Here is a 27,665-nt window from a genome sequence, read left to right on the forward strand (position 1 = left end):
AACCTTAGCATTACCATCTAACCTAATTATTTATTCTGAGCATGCTCAGTTGTTCTCTCAGTGTTGTTGGGAGAGGTAATTTATGATGAAAATCGTGAAAAAGACCTACTTAGGATTTTCAGATCTGGAAAAAAAATTATGTGCATATTCAACAGAGACTTGTTCATCAGCCTGCCAAGTTTCATCGATATCTGCTGCAGAATTTGTGAGAAAATGGAAACCGGAAACCGGAAATAAGAAACTATACCGGTACTCCCTTTTCAGGATGTGCTTGAAATGGGAACTAAAAACAGAACAATACAACAAGTAGGTATAAAAGACACTCACTTTCAATAGCAACAGTGGAGTCTCTGAGAATGTCCTCCTCTTGCCTGACTGCAGGGGATTTTCCTTCCTCTCTCTCTTCCAATAAATCCACAATAATTGGTTCAAGAGATGATGTACCGGTGATCAGACCAGTAATACTCGGCCACTCAATGTCAAACTGTTGACGTTGTTCTTTAAACTGTTGCGTTTCTGGTCCATCCGGTGGTAGAAGATCTTCCTCCTGCAGTGGGATATCTACAGTTGTTTCACTGCTGCCTTCTGTTTTGCCTTTTGAAAGTAACAAGGACCAATAGTTAGGTTATACATACAGGTCACTGATGGTTGTGTATAGTCTGTACAAGTGCTTTAACAGTACTTGGAAATAAAGCTCAAGAAACGTTGTAAATTGAACAATATTCAAACTATAAACAGTGTTAATCAACATAAAATCAAAATGCTAGTCAGGTTATTCATGCAAAACATCATGCTACTTTTAACAAAGATTAAATCACAATGCATCACACAATCCAACACCAAGGCATGATTACATTTCATCATGCAAACCATACGATCTATGTGCAAATACTCATAGTTGTCAACTTTACTGGGTGGCCTTTACCTTACCGGAACAAATCCATTAACTATACACCTACACAAATTCAACAGAATGATAATAATTTACATAATGATATGTACAATTGACATGATTGGAGATTTATAGAATTGATAACAGACAGGTTTTTAAGTAGCTGGCTTACAAGGAATCCATTTGATGGGGAGGGAGGTGTTGTCAAGACATGTTGAATGCCAAATCAAGAGCGGCACCTACCAATTAAAAACCTGTCTGGCAGAAGAAATTACATACAGACATAAACTTATAGAATTTAGTGGTGTATAATTTACGATTAAACGCTAACAATGAAAACACCAATAAGTTACACCCTTACACAATGTTTAGAATTCTAACTATAACAATTAGTGTGATATGAGTAAAGGCAGCCCCGGCATGGTTAGGATGATGACAGTTGATGAAGCTATTTTTGATAATTATGTCCAATTGTCACCCTACCTTCACCATTACCCTCATCACCACCTTCATCAGGTGATGTCCCCTCAGTGGGTGCGGCACCCCCTTGGCCACCCTCCTCTTTAGACACGAGATCGGCAACTGCCTCATTAACAGCTTCCTTCTCACCTTCATCCTCGGCGTCTGACTTTTTGCCGTCGGCATCTGTCTCGGAATCTATTGGTATCACCAACACAATGTCAGAATAATGATGACAGCAACAGCAAAGCAGGGAATGAGTGGTATGCAGAAAGGGATAGATCAGGAAAATATATAAAGCATTAGAGCAGTCAATAATGATGGAAATATAAGCTGCAAGTAATACAGAGTTTACTATTTGATCATTTTACGGCTGGTGTCAGAATAAGCTGGTCAGAAAAACTGCTATCTCGATTTCAATCTTCTTTGTAGAATTGTAATATTCCTAGGAACAATTCCAGCCATATCTGTTCCTGGCTTTGAATAGTCAAGTATTTGCATACTGAAGTCTCACTAAATTTGAAATGAAATTACTCGTTTGTATTCAAATAATAATTGGCAGTGTCCAAAGGTAGGGTGGAAAAATTGAGAATTTTTACATTTCATGTAATTCACTCAAAATCTGAAACCAAATTCATAAATCCATATTAAAAATAGTTTCATCCACTCACTTTTTACTTCACTCTAGTTATACATAATCCCTGTGAAAATGTTCAGGGGTGTCAAATTGTTGTAATTGAAACGGTCAGGGTTAAAACATACACTGAAGACAATGTACCAAGGAATATTGCAATGTTGCATAGAAAACAAAGAAGAGATTTTTCTAATCAGGTTATTTTGCTCCCACAGTAAGGGCTTTTGTTGGACAACATTTCATGAAAGACGCTGTAACTCTTTGTTCTAAAAAATGAAATGTTCCCCACTACAGAATGTTATGGTTCGCACAGACTTATTAAATTTGTTCCTCAAGAAATCAACAGTTTACAGTCTTTTTATACGTCGTCTCTGTATGCATTTGTTTCTAAATTGAAACAATCTTGTAATTAAGATTTACAGGTCAAATTCAAATTTGTGCAAATTAATCAAATTGACATATATTTCATATGCATGGTTTAAAGTTTGTATCATTGTTCAAAAAGTAAACCACTTGTTGATTCAACATTTACAGAAATGCAGGTAATTTCAGACATATAAATGGGAACCAATGTGCTGAGATAGAGAAAGAAAGAGAAAGAACGACTAGTACTTCTTAAAACTTGCATTTTTGTAATCATTTATAAAAATTTAAACATTTAACACAATTTATCAGGTGTCTAAAGAAGAAACTTTATCAAATTTCAACAAATGAGATGAATTTATCAGATATCAAACTCTAAACACTTAACAGATTAATAGTCATTATATTTTTGGCAGAAAAATAGTGTAAATGTGAACAATTTATCATAATTTTTGCAGAATCAGATTGACAAAAATGCAGTTGTAGAGGAGCACCAGTTCGAACATAGAATAATAAATAAAATGAATATTCAATAATTATACAATGCGTCATCTGGAATTTAAACATGAACGTAATGGACTGGTTATGATTCTACATAATATTATATATATGCATGGTGCTAATAATGAAACAGTTAAGTGCAAGCTACTTCTATAACAGCTACCACTATTGACTATATTATACATATAATATTTAAAGTCATCTCGGAGTCTATACACCTATTTGTGTATTTGTATAATAATCGAATACCTTTGACAGTATGTGGAGATTCAGTTGGAGCAATACTGGGTTCATCTGCTGCAGTAGGAAGGGTAGCTTAATTCAGAAGTGAGTAAATGAAGAGAAGAGAATGATCAGCACACACAGAAATAAATTAAAGTCAATGTAATGAGTTAGTATGTGTGTGTGAGTTTGTGAAAATAAACTACCTTCTGTCAAAGTCTAAATTCAGTTTGAATACTATCATTTTTGCCTAACAGTTTGCATATTTCAAAGTATATTTTTCATTGATTTCTTTGTTAATTTTGAACTAAACAGGCATAATTACACACTGGATACAGGCCTTGATTAAATGCATTGAAAAAACAACTACTGGTATGCTGGTTTATTTTGTGAAAGGTGACAAAGGTTAACTTCAATGAATTAAATATTATAAATTATACACATTGTGTGTCAATGCCATTTTTTCCTTTTTAATTTTGATTATATGTGCAGGCTTTCATCAGGTGACAAACACACAAATCATGTTCTTTAAATAGGCAATCATAATATTCATTGCAAAACACACCTAACATCATAATTAAATTGAGTTTTGGCCTAAAGTATAGATACACTGTCAAGAATTTAGCACAACTGAATTCAGATTGTCAAGTCAGTGGAAATTATTTTTATTTTTTCAGACCTTTTTAAAACCTTGCTGAAAGATTTCACATAGTTTTTCAAGTCCTTAAAATTAACAAAGCTGGGATAAAGCCTATTTAAGACATTTAAGACTTTTGCAGAAACCCTAGGCTACATATACATATACATCAGAAATGTATTGGTTTGAAATATGGATTTATATTATCAGGTACTTATATAGTGAGTATAGAGTAATTGTGGTTAACTGCTATTGAATTTCATGACAATGACAGAAGATTTTAGTATAAAATAAGCAATATTTCATCTGATTGACTTTTTAGATTATATGATAATATTTACATTGAATTGATGAAGATTGTTCACACTATATGCTATACATTCCAATTTAGCATAAAGACCACTAACAATGATCCATGACCATGCGTCAAATCAAATAAACCAAACCAATGAATTTGCAGCTGGTACAATCACATTGATTTGTCACTGATGAAGTTATTGCTTATATATATGTATGCGTGTGTGTCAATGATGTAGAACAATGAAGAGAGTCAGTGAAATCAGAAATGAATGCAACAAATAAACAAACAACTGTGAAGACACAATTAACAACAACATTAGGTAACAAACACTTCAATGTAGTGCTTTGGAGAAGGGCATGGAATTAATGAACACATGATGGGAAAGTGAAATTTTGTATACTAAATCTACTTATATTTTTTGCTGATTTTGTGCAAGGTATGTTTTTATATTAATCAAGTGATATCAATAGTATGATATTGAGTATGCAGTGGTCAGTTAAATATTAGTGATCATAGTATTAAGCTTGTTTGAATTGTTCATATGTGCAAGGATGCATACATCAGTGGTGCTGTTGACCTGTTGATTGTGCCCATTAATTTTGTTGTTAGTTACAGAAAAGGCTGTACTGTGAATGTACATAAGGAGCCAAGTGGGGAACAGAACTACATAAATTCACATAGGATGAAATTATGAGAATATAGCATCTAGATAATAGCTTGAATTTGAATTATAGAGGATAGTGCAGCTCTGATTTTTTTTGTAGCTCATCACACTGTACATGTATGACAATGATGAGTGAGAAGAGTTCACCGAGTGCAAAGTGTCAGGATATTTACAGTGTGCAGATAAAAAGTTCTCTGAATGATAATGGTTGTGAATAAATATAGCTGCAGGTATATTTGCAATACAATATACAACATACATGTATACAAAACACAACAACAGTAATATAACAACTGCAAAGATGATAAAAGATTATAGGAATACTGCTTTTATTGCACCGATTGCACCACTATGTTATGGATAGCATGGATGGGGGGGGGGGGGGGGGGTTATAACCAAATTTACACTTTTAATGGCAAGTTCAGTTGTTTAGGATTTTAGCATTACCTTCAGAGTGTTCTCCTTCTCCCTCACCCTCCTCTTTGCCTCCTTCACCTTTAGTAGAATAATAAACCCAAGCAGATAGCATGCAGTTAGTTACCAGGGGATTTAATGGGAAAGGCATGCAAATACAGAAAACGGGTAACAGTGACATGCCCTATGGGGATACATATATAGGATAACAATGGGTTGTGATACGTTATTATTGGGTAACAGTGGGCTGCAAGTACCAGGTATAAGTAACATGGGATACAGTATATATACATGCGTTTAATATGATTAAAATCAGTTGTGATGCAATAACAATGGAACAAAATTACTTTCGCTCTCAACCCACTTATGATTGGAATGTTGAAAATCACAAACAAGGTGATTAGACATATGTACAAATGTGAAAACCAGCGAAACCAAACATGAAATCAGTGGAAATTAATTTGAAAGTAATTGGAATGATGCATGTGAAGTTGCTTATTTTCCTACTGTGGGTAGGAACGTACATGTAATAATATTCACATTGACATTAGAATACAACTGATTTCATCAGATAAGATACAGGAGCTACATGCACAACTACTGGTAATAATAATTAAAACAATAACATGCAAAGAATAACATGCACCACGATACTTGGGAGTGTGCTTGTTGAAACAAGGGATGTGACTAGACACAAAATGTGGGATATTTGTGGGTGGGGAGAAATATACAATTTATCTATGGCCCATTCATTCACTGGGTAAAAAATAGTGGGTGTGGTTTTGTGTGTCATACAAATGTGGAGGCTAACACAGTTTTACAGAGGTTGGAGGATTACAACCATGAACATTACAAGGTACACATAACATTATACGAATGACTGTATAGACATTGTTAATGTTACATTCAATGATGTTCAGTAGGTGCTGTGTAACTGCTTGGTGAATTCTGCAGAGAACAAGGAAGAGATGATCTGAAAAGATTTTTTTCTTCAAATTTACCTTCACTTTCTTCACCATCTTCAATTCTTCGGCGACGATTTTCTTCTTCTTCAGCACGCCGCCTTTCCTCTTCCTCTAGTCGTTCACGTTCAGCTTCAAGTCTAGACATCCAAACATAAAACATTAAATATACGGTGTTATAGTATGAACATATACAATTATTAGGTTTAGTTGCATTTTTATAGTAGTATTATTGGTTTGGTGCTGGGTGGCTAGGACACAGGGTTATAAACTTTTCAAGATAGTACTTGAGAGATGAGATTTGTAGGATTTGACACCTGTTTATTAAAAGAAACAAATCACATAACACAAATCATTGTATATTAGTAAAGTTACAGTAAATTCATCATTATATGATACATCAATATAGGCTTTAATCACACACAAAATATGGATATGCCTTCAGTAATCTCTTGATATTAAATGTTCATACTAAGTGGCCTTCATTTGATGATCCTAATCACCTGACCAGCTAGTCATCCAATAACAATGCAGATAGTGATCATGTGATTAGCAGGGTTGAAACTTGAGTTGAGATGGCACATATTTTCAAAACAAAATTTGATAAAATGTGTTTATAAACAGTAGAGAACAAGTCATTGTTAATCACACAGTGATGTTAACAATACATTTTCAAAATACAATTCCAGTCTGCCATTTTGTATCTGATCGCAAAATAAATCTTCATGAACAAGCATCATGTTTAATTTTCAAAAAACAAGATGGCTGCCAGTCGACCATTTATGATTTGATCACGAAATGGGACTAAACAATCAGTATTTTTTCGAAGGGCATAAAAGTGAACTCCTTGGGCATTAAAGCAATTGCCTTTGATGCCTACGTGAAGTTCAAGCACTGGATTAAGTTTATCGAATAGACCATTTGTGAGTTTCTGTGTCAACTTGCAATTTTGTTCGATTACTTTCTCCCATTTTGTCATCCTTGTTTGTAGTTGGTTGACAACAGGTAAACGTTCAACATTCGTACCATGAACTTCTGGAAAGGTGCAGTAGCTTTGGATAAATGGTGCACATCATGCACAAACTTTGAACAAACCTGCAGCATTACTAATGTAATCAAACAACATATCATGCAGATTTGAAACCCATAAATTATCTATTAGTTTGTGAAGACCACCTAGCTTTGTAGCTAATAACAACCTTCAATATGGTGAGTAATCTTGCTGGAACAGAAAGGAATGATATTAACTGCAGGGGTGTTACATCGATTATGAAAGTCAGTTAGCAAGACAGCAAAACAACTTTACAAAACACTTTGATTTTTGCTCAATCTAGACTTGATGGCGCAGTTCCATATGCTAGCTCAAAAGGTAGATCATACCATTATTATCATACAAGACAAAGGTAACATGCAGTTTTTCAAAGTAAGTCTTTGAAAGCAAACACCAATTGAAAGTGGTTTGCCATCTTGCAAACTAACTGACTAAACAATTCCCAAAAGCAACTGTGATGGGAATTATCACAAATGAGGAGAAAAGGCTTGTAGATTGGAATGGGTAAACCAAACAAAGTCATCTATACACTATACCTAGTAATATCTCGAATATCATGATCAGGAAAGTCCATGCTGTACAAACAAAGACCATAAAATAAACAAAAATTGGAAAAACAAAATAAAACAGATACCACTGACACTGTCAACAAAAGAGTAAGGATAAAGAAACTAAACAACAATACTAAACAACTTAACAATTTCTGATTTCACTAGTAAAAATTTCAAGATATTTTGATTTAATTTGACATTAAATCCACCTTTTTGTCACAATTCTAATAGCATTTTTTGCTTTCTTTATAGTAATACAGAATTTTTAAAAAAAAGTCACCTGAGGTAAAATTTAAAATAGAGGAGTATGTTATTTCCTATTGCATACTTACAAATGGTAGTGTTCAATTGGCGATATAAAAACAAAATCTCCAGTGGAATGCTCACTGCTACAACATTTTGTAATTTTCCTTGTGAAATTCTCTCTCTCTCACAAAAGTTGTTTACAGTATTATTAACTGAATAATGTCATACCAGTATACCATATTACAGTGTTGTTATATGACATTCACTTTGCGAATCACAATAGATGAAATAATAAAAATGAGTAAAGTTTAATAAGTAAAATGACACTCAACCACATCAACTCTTTAAGTTAACTATTAAAGTGTGTTCTGTGCTTACCTAGCTTCCTCCTCCTTTTTGGCTTTTAGTTTCGCTTCATTCTCCAGTCTCAGTCTGATTTTCTCATCAATCTCAGCACGATTGAGTTTGTACCACCGCTTTAGCAGCATTGATCCACCATCACTGGAATCTCGTAGACATATCACCTCATCTGGCATCAATCCCCTGTCAATCATGACTGTCCATTGATCACGAGTACGGGGGAAATTATCCAGAATCCAACCACCAGCACTGGTCAGAGGAACAAAATTATTATTAGACTGCAGGATTTAAATATTAAGATATCAAAACTGAATATATCAAGGCTAGCAAAACAATTGTGATGTGTACAAAGAGTCATGTAAAACTGAAAATTATCAATAACACTTAGTGCGTGTTCAATAGTACCGATAGCTATATTTATTATAATTAATTTTGAAGCAATTTCTAAATTGCTAATTGTAATTGTGTTAAGAATCATTTACATTATTGGTAAAAAGTGCGAGAAATGAGTGTGTAACTGACACTTGGGCAAGACTTGAAATGGTGTGAATTTGTATTCTCGCATATGAAATAGTAGAAATTTGTATTCTCGCATATGAAATAGAAGAAAATTGTATTCTCGCATATGAAATAGTAGAAATTTGTATTCTCGCATATGAAATAGTAGAAATTTGTATTCTCACATATGAAATAGTAGAAATTTGTATTCTCGCATATGAAATAGTAAAAATTTGTATTCTCGCATATGAAATAGTAGAAATTTGTATTCTCGCATATGAAATAGTAGAAATTTGTATTCTCGCATATGAAATAGTAGAAATTTGTATTCTCACATATGAAATAGTAGAAATTTGTATTCTCGCATATGAAATAGTAGAAATTTGTATTCTCGCATATGAAATAGTAGAAATTTGTATTCTCGCATATGAAATAGTAAAAATTTGTATTCTCACATATGAAATAGTAGAAATTTGTATTATCGCATATGAAATAGTAGAAATTTGTATTCTCGCATATGAAATAGTAGAAATTTGTATTCTCACATATGAAATAGTAGAAATTTGTATTCTCGCATATGAAATAGTAGAAATTTGTATTCTTGCATATGAAATAGTAGAAATTTGTATTCTCGCATATGAAATAGTAGAAATTTGTATTCTCGCATATGAAATAGTAGAAATTTGTATTCTCACATATGAAATAGTAGAAATTTGTATTCTCGCATATGAAATAGTAGAAATTTGTATTCTCGCATATGAAATAATAGAAATTTGTATTCTCGCATATGAAATAGTAGAAATTTGTATTCTCGCATATGAAATAGTAGAAATTTGTATTCTCGCATATGAAATAGTAGAAATTTGTATTCTTGCATATGAAATAGTAGAAATTTGTATTCTCGCATATGAAATAGTAGAAATTTGTATTCTCGCATATGAAATAGTAGAAATTTGTATTCTCGCATATGAAATAGTAGAAATTTGTATTCTCGCATATGAAATAGTAAAAATTTGTATTCTCACATATGAAATAGTAGAAATTTGTATTATCGCATATGAAATAGTAGAAATTTGTATTCTCGCATATGAAATAGTAGAAATTTGTATTCTCACATATGAAATAGTAGAAATTTGTATTCTCGCATATGAAATAGTAGAAATTTGTATTCTTGCATATGAAATAGTAGAAATTTGTATTCTCGCATATGAAATAATAGAAATTTGTATTCTCGCATATGAAATAGTAGAAATTTGTATTCTCACATATGAAATAGTAGAAATTTGTATTCTCGCATATGAAATAGTAGAAATTTGTATTCTCGCATATGAAATAGTAGAAATTTGTATTCTCGCATATGAAATAGTAGAAATTTGTATTCTCGCATATGAAATAGTAGAAATTTGTATTCTCACATATGAAATAGTAGAAATTTGTATTCTCGCATATGAAATAGTAGAAATTCGTATTATCGCATATGAAATAGTAGAAATTTGTATTCTCGCATATGAAATAGTAGAAATTTGTATTCTCGCATATGAAATAGTAGAAATTTGTATTCTCGCATATGAAATAGTAGAAATTTGTATTCTCGCATATGAAATAGTAGAAATTTGTATTCTCGCATATGAAATAGTAGAAATTTGTATTCTCGCATATGAAATAGTAGAAATTTGTATTCTCACATATGAAATAGTAGAAATTCGTATTATCGCATATGAAATAGTAGAAATTTGTATTCTCGCATATGAAATAGTAGAAATTTGTATTCTCGCATATGAAATAGTAGAAATTTGTATTCTCGCATATGAAATAGTAGAAATTTGTATTCTCGCATATGAAATAGTAGAAATTTGTATTCTCGCATATGAAATAGTAGAAATTTGTATTCTCGCATATGAAATAGTAGAAATTTGTATTCTCGCATATGAAATAGTAGAAATTCGTATTATCGCATATGAAATAGTAGAAATTCGTATTCTTGCAAAACAAAATGTTGAGAATTTGTATTCTCGCATATGAAATAGTAGAAATTTGTATTCTCGCATATGAAATAGTAGAAATTTGTATTCTCGCATATGAAATAGTAGAAATTTGTATTCTCGCAAAACAAAATGTTGAGAATTTGTATTCTTGCAAATGAAATAGTGGAAATTTGTTTTCTCGTATTAAATAAAATTGTGAGAATAACTTCAGTTCTCACCAAATTACGAGAAGGTGTCAGTTTCTTGCTCTAGTCTTGCACTTTTTACTGATAGTAAACTAGTTAATGACTTACGCAGGTCCAATGGGATCATGTTTTTTCAGTTCTTTTTCAACATCTTTGATGGCTTCATCCAAGCAGTCTATATACTGTTCAGCACTTAATGAGTATGTGAGACTTTCAGCATCTTTCACAGCGGCATCTACAATGGCTTTCACTTCTGGATGGTTCTCGTCAACTAACACCGCGTCTGGTTTGACAACAGTGGGCGCTGTAGACTCTGACGCGACATCAGTTCCTTGAACTGATGCTTCGTCAGTTCCCATTCCTTCTTCACCTATAGAAATGACAATAATAATTAAAAAAAAAAAAACACATTCAATGCAGAATAGATTGTGACTGTTTTGTCTTACAAAATTGAACAATTTAGAAATGGGAGTGGAAGGTATGGCTAGCTGTTATCTATATGAAAAGGGCACCTTACAACTGAACATGCAAATTAAAAAAAAATGATTTTAAAAATAAAAAAGGACATTTTTTAGATTACAGCATGGCAAAAGAGTGCTTGTACCTTTCTCTGTTTCTGCAGCAGTCGCTTCACTCTCGGCATCTTTTTTATCATCAATATCTGTTTTCTCTGTGAATTGATTGACGATTGAGTTGAAACAAGTTTAGGTTGTATATTAAGGAGCACACAATAAGAAATCTCTTACCAAGCCAGATATTTCATTTACATGTATGATCACAAAGCTGAATCTAATGGCATTAAGTCTTAAACTGTTGGCAACTACAGCAAAGGTTAAGAATAAATACCAAAATTATATGTCAGGACATATGATGTATCGGTAGTGAATGTTTACATATAGTCTATACACCTCGTACCACAAAGGCCATTTCGGATTGAAAAATATGTAACAATTTAGAGAAACTTATGCCCCATCAAATCCGCTTCTAGTATCAGTTTATGACTGAGTATATGACTGAGTTTTGAGGTTTCTTCATAACATAACTGATTCAGTGTAGAACCAAAATCCTCATTTAGAAAAATCAATCGCAATACATCAGAAGTATTACGGATTATTTTATTGACTGACACATAGATCAAAGACATATATGGCTTGGTAAAAGATGCACAGTGTTACGGTAGAACAATGTTGGACACATACACCTTACACCCCTTAATTAACAGTGATCCGCTATTATGAGCACAAATTATCAGCTATTATCAGAAACTATCAGTATATAACTATCAAAGAAATTATTAATTCTACTGCAATAAGTAAGAAATTAATATGCAAATTAGAAAATTAATGCTGTATGATCCTTTAATACCTAGAAAGCAGAAATATATGTTAATATTAAGAATATGAATTAAGCAAACTTTAAGACAATTATAGTGATAGTTACAAATAATTTATGTGTTAAATAACAAATAAATCTAATTTTAACTTAAAAAAAGATATTTTAAGAAATGGAGCAAGTCATGCTGTTGTCAGTCGACTGACAAGCATTATCACATTTAAGAGTGTGTAGCGTGCCGACAATAATATGAGAATAGACGCAGCCAATATGTGGCTAAGTAATGGTATCATTATGGTAATTTGTTAACAGTGATGATAGTGAACAGAACACAGAAGTGAATATCATCTTGTAGAGCGGTGCAAAGTTGATCAAATATGTACAGCGAATGTAAGTGCGAGGTGGGTGCTACATGCCTTCGGTGGCAAGATATACCTTCTTCAGTAGGTTCACTTTGTTTATCAGTGTCAGTGTCAGTTTTTTTCTCTGTCTCAGTTTCTGTCTCTGTCTCGGTTTCAGTTACTTTTTCAGCGTCCGTGTCAGCGGCTGACGTTTCAGCAGCTGATGTTTCCGCGGCGTCTCCGGTATGATCGGTTTCGTCAATGTCGGTGGTTTCTTTAGCGGTATGTTCATCTATTACGACCATGGAATTATAGCATGCATATGATATAGCTGATGTGATTGGGGTGAGATGTACACAGTAGACAAACATTGAAACACAGATAACAAGCAACAGTACAGATACAATACATTGGACAAACAACCATTCATTAAGTACATATTAGATGTTTAAGTAAACACTTCAATGTTAAATATCACACAGAAACATAATTATTAGTTCACAAAATTGCTGGAATATAATGTCAGATGACCTAATACTGAAGTTCCTGTCCACCCGGGGAAGGGGGAGAATAGAATAATCAATTTCAAAAGAATAGACTGCCAGGCTCATATGAGTGATTTCCGGTCACAATCAAAGAAGTAACGCGCACCAGCTTTCAATTGTTACAAAACATCCGACACGCGCAACGCACTCGGAACTCAGACAACCATTAGTAGCTGAGCTGATAGTTCTGAGCCAAGTTTAACGGTCACATTATACGTTTCGTACGTAAACAATCGTTTGTTGTGATATGGTATAACACTCGAAACTAAGCTAATCAAGTAAATAAGCTTAAACTGATAACGTGATTTACACTGTTTATTTAAAGGCGGCCATACTTCGTTTTACGTTTTTTTTTAAATTATCGTTTTTTTCATAACTTTATTGATCATGTATCGAACGGGTTGTTTTGGTTTTTATAAAACCAACATAATAGCTATCTCAAACATCAAAAAATAACAGAATATGATGCGCTGAACAGAAAATATCCTCTCGACTGTGTTACTTTTGGTTTTTGCGCCTTTTCAGCCATTTGAAAAGTAACTGTCTAACACCACAAAAATCACGATTACGCAAACAGTTCTTGTCCAATTTCAGTAATTTTTTCAGAGATTGAACTCAAGATCAATTAAAAACAAAATGTAAAATCGTGTTCAAGTATCATTAAAATTTCAAGACTGATTGATCCGTGAAAACAGAGTACTCTAATTTATTACAGAATTCTTCTCTACCACTTTGTGAAAGAACTAAACAATTCTGAAGCTACGTATTTTACATTATTGTTGAGAACATTGTAGTCTTCCTTTTCTCATAAAAATGTGTTGGCTAACTGTTTTCGTTTTCTAGTAGCAGTAAAAATAGCAGAACAATGGATTTTTGTTTATTTAGCAGTCACGTGCCGTAATTGACATTGACATTAGTGTTATTATAATTTTTCGATAGAGTGATGTAAGGGTTACAATAACATGTAAGATGTGTTAGTCATTAATCATTATTATTATTTTTATAAAGCTTTTTCTGTTTTGCCCAACGAAAGTCTACTACATCCTTAAGAATCAAATTTACATTTGGACGATAAAACCTACTAAACCTAAACCTAAAATCTACTCCATCATCTGCCCATGTAGCTTCATTTTAAATACAAATTGAACAGTTTCTACTTATGACTGTGAGTGTGCCACTCTTATGAATGAAGCTGGTAACCAGGTAAAGTAGACTGGAATGTTGGATAATATTAATTTCTAATCAATGTAAAGTAAATGTTGTAAGCATGATGGGATGAGATGTTTCAATGATCAGAATTAATTATCATCTGCACATGCACATGTATTTCCTTTGTTTTTCTGTTAAGGCCAGACTTTTATTATCCCTTGTTTCGTGAACCCGCCGAATGAACAAGAACTGAAAATGAAATAAAAATAAAGTTTTAATTCAGCGTAATTTTTCGTGCCTGCTGACTTGTAAGCGCCAAAAAATGCTAAAAAAATTATTTTTATCTTCATTTTTTTACCGCCTGCCGCATAACAAATCCAAGTTGCATTTTCGTGGGAGTATCATGATCAAAGTCTCGCACAGATGAGAAACAAGGTCATACATGGAATAAAATTTTATTTCATTTCTTCTCTCCGATCAATGATCTCACTTACAATCCTTTGAGAATCACACAAATCTAATAGAAAAAAAGAATTAATTTTATTTTTTTCCCGCCCTCCTCAAAAAAATTGCCTTATAAAAACTCAAGAAACAAGGAATAAAAAAAGTCTGGCCTAAATGCAGACACACAAATTACATTGGAATGGTGAATACTGAAACTATAAATGTGATGGTGGATGAAAAGTGATGTATGTACCTTCAGTTTTAAGGTCGTGATCACCTTCAGTGTCATGTGTCTCTTCAACATCGGAACCTGCAAGTGAAAGATGATACCCAATGGTACCATGTGAATGAAAAATGCAGCGGTGATGGAATGTACCGAGGATATATGAAGAACGGCGTGTATATGCATCTATGCATGGTACTAGATAAATATAATACTAGTACTTATTTTACACTGGTACTTCATACGCGAGAAAATTTAGATCACTCAAGCCAAAATACATATTCTCTATTGGTAGCGCATGCATTTATATGAATGACAGGGGTGTGTCAAAATAAGTTTTAATGATCCAGTATTTGTTGTGCATCACAACACATGCTAGGAACTTGATAACTGGTACTACTGTAAAATCTGTATTAGAAACCACGGCTTCTATCAAAATGGTACAATGCAACACAGGGGATGCGGCTTCTACTAGCGCACCTACACATATGAGAAATGATGAATTTTTGGTTCTCAATTATTTAAAAAGAATGGGTGCGACTTCTATTAGGGATGTGGCTTCTAATACAGATTTTACGGTACACACTGAATACATATAATGTAAGTGCAGTGAGTGATGGGTTGTAATTTGGTTAAAGCATCAGTGATACACTCGGCTACATACATTCTGAAAACAAACAACTCTAGATAAACAAAAACAAAATAACTTGGAGCAGGTCTTACCACTATCAGAAGCTTTTTTTAAATTAATAGAGGATAAAAAATAAATAATTTAAATAAATGAATACTAAAGCAATGGAGGGAATTGATGTTGAGTTATGGGAGTGTGTGGTGGAGGTTCACTACTTTCATGTAGCACTTTAGCATGTTTAGTGTCTACATAAATTACATTGATTACAAGTACTGTGGTGTCATTAACACTTTTGAATGCCATTATATTTTTTACCACAAAATAAACTTGGTAAAACATTTTGATTCAACATTAATTTATGCTGGCTATGATTCTTGATTGAAATTTTTGAAGAAAAAAAATTGAATAACTGATGGGTTTTTATTTTGTGAATAACAATAAAAGTGACTTTGACACACAGAGATAGAATTGAGAAAGTAAAAACATACCATCTGATCACAGGAATGTAGAAAGATAGAAAAAGAAAAAGATTTTAAGTGAAGTTACAAAGATACAAACATTAGAAAATATAACGAGGTCAAACACTAGTGCAGTAACCAAACATACAACAGTGGTAGAAAGACCATTACTACAAAAATATTAAACAGGACAAGACAAGATAAGTACAAACATGGCAGAATTTCAGATTACTAGCAACTAGAGACAGTGATGCGTGCTGTGTATTGGGAGAAATCATGAAAGGAGGGTATCAAGAACTGAGGTAGATTGTGGTAAAGAGGAGATAAAATAATTGAATTTATTTCATGCTTACTTTCTTCCTTTTCTTTAAGTTTTGTTCTGACATTTATGATGGCTGTTTCCACTGCCTCCTCCTTGGCTAGCTGTACTTGTTTCTCTTTATGTTCTTGTAGACGTGGTTTGATGAGCTCATCCATATCTAACACCTACAATGGGTAAAATAAAGTAGGCAACCACTTAGTTTAATGAAATGTCTACTTTGATTATCTGAGCTTGAACTTCACAGAGGTATTAAAGACAATTAATTGCCTTGATGCCAAATGAGTTTGTTTTGGTGTCCTTCAATATTCTTCAATACTGCATGTTTGTTTTTCGTTTTTTTGTGCTTTTAGCTTCCTCACTCCTTGAGTGAGTGAGTTTGCTGCTTATTTAACAAAGCTGGCAGATTTTTGTCAGTAATATACAGTTAAAAATGTATATGCATGAGACATTAGCGAATGAAAGATGTTACTTTCTACACAACAAAATGACATTAAAACAAAAACTTACCGTTGCATTATATTTCTGTGCAATTAAGTGACACAAAGTAGTCTTCCCAGAAAGTGGTGGACCTGTCACGCATAATTTACATGGCGGTCTCGGTTGAGGTCCAATCATATAAGGGCGAGGGTTTTTCAGAAACTTTCCCATGGCTTCTTCACTTGACAAAACATACATACGATCTAGAAAGCTGTTCACATAAGGATATGAATGTTGTGGATACAGAATAGAAAATTCGAAATATTACAGGGCAATGAAACTCAAATTTGTATTCAGTGAAGACCATAGAAACACACCTCTCATTAACTTTTTCACCACCACTTTCTCGCCAATATTTTTCCGTATTTTTTTAATATATTTTTCACTATTTCTGGAAATGAATCCTAATTTTGGAGCCAACAGACAAAATTTGATTCATTTTTTTAGTTTTTACTCAAAAAGGAAGAAAAGTGCTGACTGTAGACAGGACTATTTTGTGAATTTGTGATAAAAAAAGGGAACTGATGGTGAAAAGGTTACGGTAAGAGTTTGTTACTAACAAAGCAAATACGGTACTTAATTTTAAAAAAAATATATCACATAACATCAAGGAGTGTATCCTACCTAACAGCAAACTCTGGTTTCCCCATCACTACGTTACCCTGCTGCAGTTCCACTGGACATGCCCTTGCCCACTTGCTACGCCGCCATCGATAGCGTGGAGCAACAATCTCATTATTGGCCAGTGTCCTCATAAGTTCATCAGTTTCAAGGTCTTCGGGAATATCTTCACCATCGGGGTCATGTAAGCGGATCGGCACAGCGGCACGGCGTAGTGAGAATGTGTTGAGTTTGGTCTGTAGGTCTTTAAAAAGCTGATTAGCATTCTTATTGGCATCCAACTCAATCACATACTGTTGGTCATGATCTGCCATATAGTCCTGTCAAGCATAGACAAAGATTAAAAGTTAGTATGTACTGCTCTAATAAATAAACTTGTAGCTTCAGTTTGAACGGCTTGGGGCACCATAGTACACTCCATAAAGTTAATACAACCAAAGACAGAAGAGCATCTTGTACAAGCTTGACTGTATGAATGCTTGCATGTACTTGCACTAAGGAGGCTGCATTGTCAACTTACTGCCTATGAAGTAAATAACAATAAAATGCCTTATTTTTAATAATACTTGACGTTATGATGAATTTCATCATGAGAGACCCTATTCTGACCTCGCCTACAGCTGAAAAACAGTTATACAAGACAATTTTTTAACCACTGGAACCAAAGAACCACACTCAGTTGCAGCTATATTTAAGCTAGTACAATCATAGTCTTCATATCAAAGATCTCATACATACACAATATATTAATACAAAAAAGTCATAAGAGATCGTAGATCCACCAGCATCTTTTTCACAAGCACTGATTGAACAACTGTATCTTCAATAATGCCCCAGACATGATATATATGAATTTTAATGAGGTCACATAACAATATATGGTTAATCAATATGTTGATCAGATCTAGCAAGCAATATCTTTAATATAACACTGTGCAAATGTTTTTGTCTGCAATAGTGTTTCTGATACGACTCAGCATGGACAGATGCTAGTAACCGCTATATCCCCTACAATTCGTGCCGGGGGATAATACATGTAATAGGATCCACTCAAGATATTGCTTGCTTTTCTGAGAATAACAATTAACGCATAGCAGGCACCACACCATATTACATTCGAAATGAGTCTCATACAACACATGTAAAAACAATTGTTGATCTACATTATATTTAAACATGTGTTGCATTGGCCGTGGTACTTAATCTACAGTGGAGAATAAACTGAAGGGTGGCTGTAATCATCCTTACTTCTAATACTCTTAACATCATGTCTTTGTAAGTGTCAACGCTAAGGTCAACTTGCTGTGGCAGATCTTCAGGTCGTTTGACAAGTCTCTCAATAACATCAAAACCTAATTCCACAGTCTCTTCATCTCCCTGAAACGTAAATGAAAACAACTGTATTACACCCATCCATAACACTATAACAGCCAAACCTATTTAAAGTAAATGCATGAGTATGTTTTTTTAAACGAACATCAACATGGTTGATGTTTTAAGTACTACAAATATTGATGAATTAGTTTGTGACAAGAAATTCGACAGAGGTGTAAAAAACCTGCTGAGTGAAATTATAAAGAAAAAGGTTTTGAAACGTCAAAAATGAGATAAAAATAAGGAACTGATTTCAACATGCAATGTTCAATATAGGTAATGCATAGACAGTGAATAAAACCAACTACTCTCTGGATTGTGCTGGCAAGGATGAAACAACTTTCTAACAACTTCATTCATATTAAAATTATATCTTAACAACAAAATATAGAGAAAAATGTCACTACATTTAGTCATTCATGTTGTGGACAGACCAAAAATCATGGCATCCATGGCAAATGCACACAAAAATATCTCTTTTGTGCCAAAACTAATTTCTGGATGAACAAAGTACTGTACATTGACTGGTCTACTAACAAACTACCGGTAAAGAAAAGCTGTGAGAATATGAAGCTTTAATAGTCAAAAAACATTTAAATAAAATGTATAGTTAAGGTCATATGATAACAAGGTTTATGCGTATATACAATAACCTGATGATCAGAAGTTGAAAATAACAGGGACAGTATGAACTTGGTCATGAACATTAAATGAGAAATGTAACAACAACCAAACATGCAGAAATTGATGGAGAGAACAGAGGGGGAGAAGTAGCAACTAAGTAAGACCTCTTCGCGGTAGTTTAAAAGCTGCCTCTTTCTACCGGTTGCCATCTCCAGCTGCATTTGGTGCACCATCTCTTGGCGTATGCGTTCTTGCATTTCATAGACCTGACGCATACCACGCTGCATGGTTGAAATAGTACAGTGACTAAAAGAGTTAGTAAAGAACAGTGATAGAAGAGTGGTATGATGATCTATGCTACATGTACCAGTGATAGATAAAGTTTAAAGTACAGAAAACATGCTGATAAGTAAAGAGACACACTCCCTTGGTGAAACCAGAAATAACAACAGCGTTCTCCTTAGAAATTTAAATCACTGTGGCAATAACAAAAATTACAAATTTACATATTATTCTTACTCATAAAAGCAAACATAATTATTCACTTACAAAACTCTTACTGCATCAAAAGTTACACAACTAAAGTTTTCAGCAATTCATCAATGTGATTTAAAAAGAGCTACTGCCACAGTGGTTTATATCTTATGGAGAACACTGAACGTGATGGAACTAAGAATACAGAATATAAATCAATACACACTCTGAAACCACAGATTGTAGCAAAAACTGCACAGAACTGCAAAAATCTTTTGTAAAATGAAACATGCAAATAATAAACCTCTTAGTAATTGCTTACATAAAAAATTTTGTTGTAATTGAGAAAATGCAAGGGATCATTGCTTATGGTGATTGAAACCTGATACAGTAGGTTTATTTTCCTGTTTCTGTATTTAAATTGGTCACATGGTACTATACAACTGATAAAAAAAATCTCATTGATTAATTAACAACCAATCAGAACATGTGGTACAAAGGCATCTTCTGATTGGTTATCAAATTTCATCAGAGACAATTCCCATAAGAAATGTCATTTTTGTTGCTATAAATATTCATGATTTGAAGAATTTATGGACTTTGTGAAAACAAAATTTCAGAACTCACAGACACTTCACTACCAAATTCACAGTAGTTAAGAGCATTCAGGTTAGGGTACAGAGAAAAGGCCCAGCAATATATGGTCAATTTATTTTCAGGTTATTATCACTTTATTTTAATTTTCAAGTGGAATTAAAGATTTTTATTTACTGATTTTAAACAGCAACTTTTTATTGTGCCTTATATCTTTATCAGATATTAATCAATACTAAACACTGGTAACACAATGCCAAGCATAAAATCAATGCATCACGATAGAATATGATGAGCTTTGATTTCCAATGAGCACAATTAGGTTCAGCTATTGTCCGTAAATTTGACTGACAATGCCTTGGATCATGAAAGTTTTGAGTCAGGAAGTTCTGAGACGGCATTGATTTTACACTGCACAATGCCATGCAGAAATACTTATTACTGGTATAACTCACCTCTTCTTCTCCCATCTCTTCTTCACCTTCTTCCTCCTCTTCCATTTCTTCTTCCTCCTCCCCTTCTTCTTTATCCAGATCTGGTTCAGCTTTCTCGGGATCCCACTGCTCTTTGGTGTACATTTCATTTGTAACAGGATCAACTCGTTGTCCGGTTCTCCGAGCTGCAAGATCGTTGTCAGGAATCTATAGTAACAATTTAAAGAATGTTAACATATTGTCTGTACAATTTTTGATTACAACAATGAAAAGAGAGCATCCTGGGAATGAAATGTAGAAGTTAGCATGATGTCACTTGTTCCATCGAGCCAGAACTGAAAACAATGATCAATGGAATAAAAGAATCATCACGTAAACTAATACAATAATTGACAACATCTGCCAGAAAAGAGGAGAAGCACAGTTTAAATTTAAAAATCGACTAAATTCAAGAGTACAGTCTAGGTTTTTGATATAACTTAAATTAAATCTTACCTTTAAATTGATGATGAAATCTGGCTTTAGTTTCCAGTTTTTAACAAGTTCCAATTGATCCACGACTCTCATGTAGTCTTCACAGAGAGAGGGAAAACCATCTAGTACATACCCTGGGATGAAAGAAAAATAATTCACAGATTAGAATAAATAGATCACATCATGTTACGACTATCCACAACAAGCTATTTTAAATATGATAGCAAAATCTCAGTTTTCAAAGTTTTTTTATGTTTTCTTTAAAAAGTAAAAAGCGGTTGACATAAAAGGAAAAAGCACCCAAACTCAACATCCCAGACCCCAACTACTGCTATTGACTTAGATTATTTTACATAACTTTGGAAGGAATCAATTTCAGAATGGCATGTTAGAGACTAAAATTGTTCAATTACAAAGTATTTTCTTCATTTGTCACTCCACATACACAACTTTTTGACAAGACATACCGTGGTGGGCTACTTCTGGTGAGTTAATTTTTTCTTCAATCATTTTAGCCACCATTTCCTCTGGTAGTGCTTCACCACGGAGTAAAATCTCTGATACTTTGTTTCCTATGTCTGTTTCCAGGTCCATATTTTGTAAGATCAACTCTGTGGGACTGACCAATTCACATTTCCAGTTCTGCGCAAGTCTTTTAGCAAGTGATGTTTTACCAGCTCCAGGTTTGCCAACAACAATAAAACAGGTTGGCTTGGAATGTAAAAATCGGAGCTCACTCTGCAATGAAATACAATTCAGTAATTTACATTATGCACGGAAATGAGAATGCAGTTTACCGTACACCAATTAGAATGCTAGAAATGTTTGAAACTACATGTATATAAATTAGGGCATCCATGATGACAGACTGTCACTGTGAATACTTGACATTAGAGATTCACAGTCAATTCATTCCAATTTGTCCCAAAATATTCAGCCCAATGCATGCTATCCCTATGCATTCATCACAATACAATTTTGTCCCATTGCATTATGGCATCCTAGTGCAAATCACAGACTTAGAACTTGTAGAAAGAATATGTGCAGGGTGTCATAAAAGATACATTTGTTTCACATATTAGAATTACATGTGCCACATGAAACAGTGCAGCAGCCCAATGAAGAATAAATGGTAGTCTTACATGCCTTTCATTCATCTTTAGTTCAATAGTAATGAACTTATTTTGTACTATAACATGTATAAGCACAGTCTAGAGGCACTGTGGTATAAAGGAACTGTGGTATAAGGTAGTGTGGTATGAGGTACTGTGGTATGAGGTACTGTGGTATAAGGTACTGTGGTATAAGGTAGTGTGGTATGAGGTACTGTGGTATGAGGTACTGTGGTATAAGGTACTGTGGTATAAGGTAGTGTGGTATGAGGTACTGTGGTATGAGGTACTGTGGTATGAGGTACTGTGGTATGAGGTAGCATAAATTACTCACTTGGTCTTCATCAAAAGGATCAGCATCAAGTGGCTGCATAATTTCAGAAATTGTACTAGCAACATTATCACTGACACCAGTGACACTAACAGCTCTACTCAGAGCTGGATCTAATCTTCCAGTAAGACTACCTTCTGCATTCTCCCCTACATTCATGGTTCCTGATCTTGTGTCAGCCAAGTCTAATGTGACACTGGGTGTAACAGCCGGCAAATCTTCCTACAAAAACACGAGATTGCAATGAAATAAGTAGTTTTTAGATAATCCATGTCTGTTTGTTTGGGTCTGGTCATCTTTTAGAATCAGGGCATTTGAAAGAGGGACCAGTTAGAAATGGTGCTTTTGGAGTAACAGTCATTCAATATTATAACAATCTACTGAAAAATTAGAAAGTAAATGAAAGAATGTACAATTTAATTTACTCTTGAATGGGCATAACAGTTTATTGGACAAACAAGATTCACTTTTGGACAAGAACCCAGACAACTGGACCCTATTGAATTTGACAATTTCAAATTATCAAAAATATAAATTGTTGTTAGCCATTGATATATGACAAATACAAGAGTCTTGGGGAAAAAAACATCCTTTCGGATATAACTTTACAATTTCAAATTATTATACACCAGCAAATTGCTGATTTCCGATAAACATCTGAATCAATGACTATATTCTATTACTAGGTCCATTATTTGATTTAGTGACTGTTGTGTGCCAGCATGCATGGAAAGTGTGAACTAGTGAATATCAGCCATCACGACAGCATGCTTTTATAAATCATGGCGCAAGGTGTAAAAATAATTTTCAGTTGTACTTTAAATGGCTGGATTCCAGGCAATTGCCCGTGGAGAAACTCATATCGGTGAGATCAGCTGTGTGAACCGTACTCTCAAACTTTTCGAGATTATGAAAGACTGGATGCGGTCACAGGGACATCTACTTACACCCGAGAAACACAAACGAACGATTCTATGAAATCAATGACAACGTTGATGTCTATGCTGTATATACAGTTTTATATATAAATACATCATGTAAACAAACTAGTTTCAGATGACTGAACGAAGTTGAACACGAACAAGTATTGATGCTTATTAAAGATATGCAGACAGGAGATACACCTCTCTCCAATGATCACTGGCTAAATAAAATGTCCATATATTTCTAAAAATGGGGAGATGTTTGAACAAAAGACCAAGGATTTCGAGACATTTCCGAAAGAAATGGTCACCTACCTCAGCTGCCGCCATTTTGTTTGGTCACCATAGCGATCGTGGTAAACTCACGCGATATTTTGCGAGAGAGTATGCTTATTGGTTTGCGCATGCGTTATATATTACAGTTCGCAAAGAAGGCCACAGGTCAACAGGTTGTTTTCGCTAGCTAAGGACGAGGTGCGGTTTGTTCGCTCGTTCACAGTCCCTCGGTGTGGGGACTGCAGCTCGTTGGAGGTAGTAAAGTCGTAATGAAGAAACCATGCGATTCGGACCATGTTTTAAGGTTGCCAGATTCTGAAATGTGCTGGGAATAGTTATAATTCGGGTCCCGCGTGTCGAAAAGGAGGTTACGAAACATTCAACTTGAAAGATATGGTTTTCAATAACCGAAATAAAAACATGATTTGCGGCATTCTGATCCATATTGTCATCAGTGTTACATGTACACCGGGCTACATTGTTAGTGTCATTTGAAATTATGGAGGAGGCACGAAGTTAAAACCAAGCAAGCCGACTGACAAAATTGACATGCAACACAAGACAGACAGGATTGCTTTTAAATATATAACAAAATCGATTTATTGAAAAATAAACGACATGCTACTGGCGTCACTATTGTTCAATTACGTCATAAAAAGTATATATCAATAATGATATCAATACACCGCTGTCTTGCACTTCCGGTATCATTATGATCGGGCGACAGAGGGAAAAATAACACGGACTGAAACTAAGGTAAAATGTATAGATTGTTGACAACCAATGAAACATGTAGTCAGATTTCCTTAACTATTTTGTTATGGTGTTGTTTGGAATTGTAGGCCTATGGTTCTCTCAAGTTCGTGAGAAATTCCACATACATGTATTGCAATGAAGAAGGAATAAAAGAAACATAAACAAAAATGTGTAGACTATGTCGACTGTTAATGAATGTCGATTGTATCGTACATGCGAGTTGAAATAACAAAAGAAAGTGGCGTAGTCGGCAGGATTCGAACCTGCGCGGGGAGACCCCAATAGATTTCTAGTCTATCGCCTTAACCGCTCGGCCACGACTACTTACATGCACACTTTATAGAAAGATAACCTGATTCGCCATACACGCATAGTATATATATAATGACGCGAGATTTCCAAATAAAAAATGGGTCTCTCTTTAATATTTTCAGGATTTAAATAGGTCGTGTTTTTTGCTGTGTTGATATATGCATGTAATGTGTGACATTTGACAATGATAAAATCATTTTACAATGGCTTGTATTGATAAATTTGTTTCAAGGGGCGGGTTTTTGAAGAATCTGGACTCCCGGACTGCGATTATCACCAAAAGTTGATTCTACGCATACCCTATACGGGTAAATAAATTAATTTAAAACAGAGTTCAGTCCAGAAGGCCCAAACTCGCCAGGGGTCCCGACTTAAGACCTCTTACATTAATAATTCGTAATTGTATTCATGGCTAACAAGCGAGTGTGGATATACGAACTGTTAGTAGATTATCTCCTCTTTTCAAGTGCTCTCCGGCCAAGAGTCCGTACAGGTATAATCGCTGTAATATACTGATATACACAGAATAATATCACCGTACATATTCTACCTGTGTCCATATCGCAGTACGATACCGTCGTCATCTGCGACAATTGACGAATTACCCCTTGTCCTTGATAATTGCTTCTTAACACTGCCCTCACCGCGCTGCCATATCCAACAAGTTATGATCAAGAGGACATTGACAAAATGATTATTTGCGGGCAATCCAGTACATAAATTATACATATTTATACAGTTATACATGTTTCTTCTTCTGTTTCTTTAATATCACCTTAAATATTCTACCTGTGCCCATATCGCAGTACAATGCCGTCGTCAACCGCGGCAACTGACGAATCACCCCCCTCGTCGCCGATAATTGCTCCTCGCCACTGCCCCCCCCCCCCGCTGTCATCATGATATCCAACATTCCCCGAATATTCCTAAACAAGTTATTACGGAGACATTGACAAAATTATTCTGCGGGAAAATCCAGTGTTATATATCATAAATTGGTTCTTCTTTTTTTTTAAATAGTGAGGTTTTGTTTTGTGGTTGATCAATGATGCATTTCAAAACACCGTATACTACTAGTAAATTTTCAGGGCATTCGGCATGAAAATTCTATTGATTAGGCAAATTAGCAATACGTGCGATGGTCCTTTTGAAGACATACGTTGACCGCTTTCGTTGGATTAGAAACAATTAGAAGGGCGATATAATCATGTGTTTTCAGTAGAGTGTGAATGTTAAAAATGTCTGCATACTATAGGAAATAATGTTAGCAATAAAATACAGTACTAAAGTAAAATTTAAGTCATTGCTATTTCTGATTTCAAATATGTTGAATAAATATTTACCAGGCTGTCTGATGGGAGGAACGTGGTGATATGGTGCTAGTCAGTGTCACGGGGGGGGGGGGGGCTAGAAATGCTGTATAAAGATGTAACGGCTTGTGTAAAAGTGTATATTATAAATGATGGGTGATTGTTGAACGGCTTGATAGTTCTATTGGATGAAAACAGTAACTGTTGTATACTTTTGTGCAGTCGCGGCGGCACAGCGGGGGGGGGGGCAACCCGGAACCCTTCGTGTCAGCAAAATTTGTCCCTCAAAATGCAGGAAATAGCGTTTCAGAGGGTCTAGATTTCCCTAGTAAGCTCGCGCCTTCGGTGCAAGGTTGGTGACCAGATCTCGCCCCATGCCAAATTTTGTGCCGCCGCCTCTCTTGTGTATATGACTGTCAGGAAAATTGGAATACTGAGTATGTGCACCTGGATATTGATATCTATATAAGTATGCCTGGTCACATGATCCGGGCTACTCAATCTAACGTAACCGCGGTGAGTATTATTGTCTGCAACACTAATACATCACCAATGCAGGAAAGTTGCAAGTCTCAACCAACTAAACGTGGGACTGTCATTACGGTGAACTCTGGCTTTAACCATGATTGCTGGGTGTGCATCTTCGAGAAAGCCAACTTGAATGCCAGTCGTCTTCACGCGGAAAATGTCAACACATTGTTGAAACAGTGGTCAGACTTCGTTGGATACGTATATTAATTCTTCACGGTTAACTACAAGATCTGACTACAACACATTGACATTCGTCGTACGACACTAATAAGTAACACGTACGCTAGTAGGGTTACACATTTTATGCATATTCTGAGCTTACTTGGAGTGCACTTCATTCAATTTTAATTTGTCATAATATTGTACAACTGTTGCAATTTTGTATCGCTTTGCCGTCATCTTTTGACGTGTTTTGCCCAAGTAGACTTGTCGGACGTTGGAAATTCGACAATATTTAATGTTGTAATATTAGGAACGGCACCAGGTTAAACGATACACTCGTACATTGTTTGATTTGGATGTAAGCCCTATGCTACTGTACGGGCTCTAACTCGTTGAGAATTGACGTGCACGCACATGGTTCTATTCGGACTGGTATTCCTGCTAAGAGCTGAACATTGTGCGATGTGACTTGATTAATATTAATCTGATAGTATATGATTACGTTTGTTG

At 34.6% G+C, this 27,665-nt stretch overlaps 2 non-coding genes across 12 annotated transcripts in view; both read right to left on the reverse strand.

Annotated features, from left to right (window-relative positions):
• Positions 1-24,166, reverse strand: part of LOC100372112 (adenylate kinase 9) — a 41,361-nt gene extending 17,195 nt beyond the window's left edge. The window contains exons 1-19 of one of the 11 annotated variants that reach the window (XR_014930840.1): positions 24,124-24,166; positions 22,889-23,107; positions 21,910-22,180; positions 21,464-21,576; positions 20,990-21,175; positions 18,717-18,845; positions 17,472-17,788; positions 16,878-17,058; positions 16,402-16,534; positions 14,990-15,046; positions 12,693-12,890; positions 11,530-11,595; positions 11,034-11,295; positions 8,276-8,506; positions 6,089-6,189; positions 5,121-5,168; positions 3,099-3,164; positions 1,502-1,549; positions 328-594 (exon numbers count right to left, since the gene is read on the reverse strand). This is a non-coding gene — a transcript (adenylate kinase 9). Of the gene's footprint in view, positions 1-327; positions 595-1,375; positions 1,550-3,098; positions 3,165-5,120; positions 5,169-6,088; positions 6,190-8,275; positions 8,507-11,033; positions 11,296-11,529; positions 11,596-12,692; positions 12,891-14,989; positions 15,047-16,401; positions 16,535-16,877; positions 17,059-17,471; positions 17,789-18,716; positions 18,846-20,989; positions 21,176-21,463; positions 21,577-21,909; positions 22,181-22,888; positions 23,108-24,123 lie in introns of all 11 variants that reach the window. The other 10 variants (XR_014930836.1, XR_014930842.1, XR_014930837.1 and 7 more) reach the window with 10 other exon arrangements.
• Positions 24,167-25,082: 916 nt separating this feature from the next.
• Positions 25,083-25,164, reverse strand: TRNAS-AGA (transfer RNA serine (anticodon AGA)). Its single transcript has one exon. It is a non-coding gene; the product is annotated as a tRNA-Ser (tRNA).
• Positions 25,165-27,665: the final 2,501 nt, after the last annotated feature.

This window comes from Saccoglossus kowalevskii, chromosome 11 (assembly GCF_978046115.1).
Source record: "Saccoglossus kowalevskii chromosome 11, keSacKowa6.1, whole genome shotgun sequence".
Classification (NCBI taxonomy): Eukaryota; Metazoa; Hemichordata; class Enteropneusta; family Harrimaniidae; genus Saccoglossus; species Saccoglossus kowalevskii.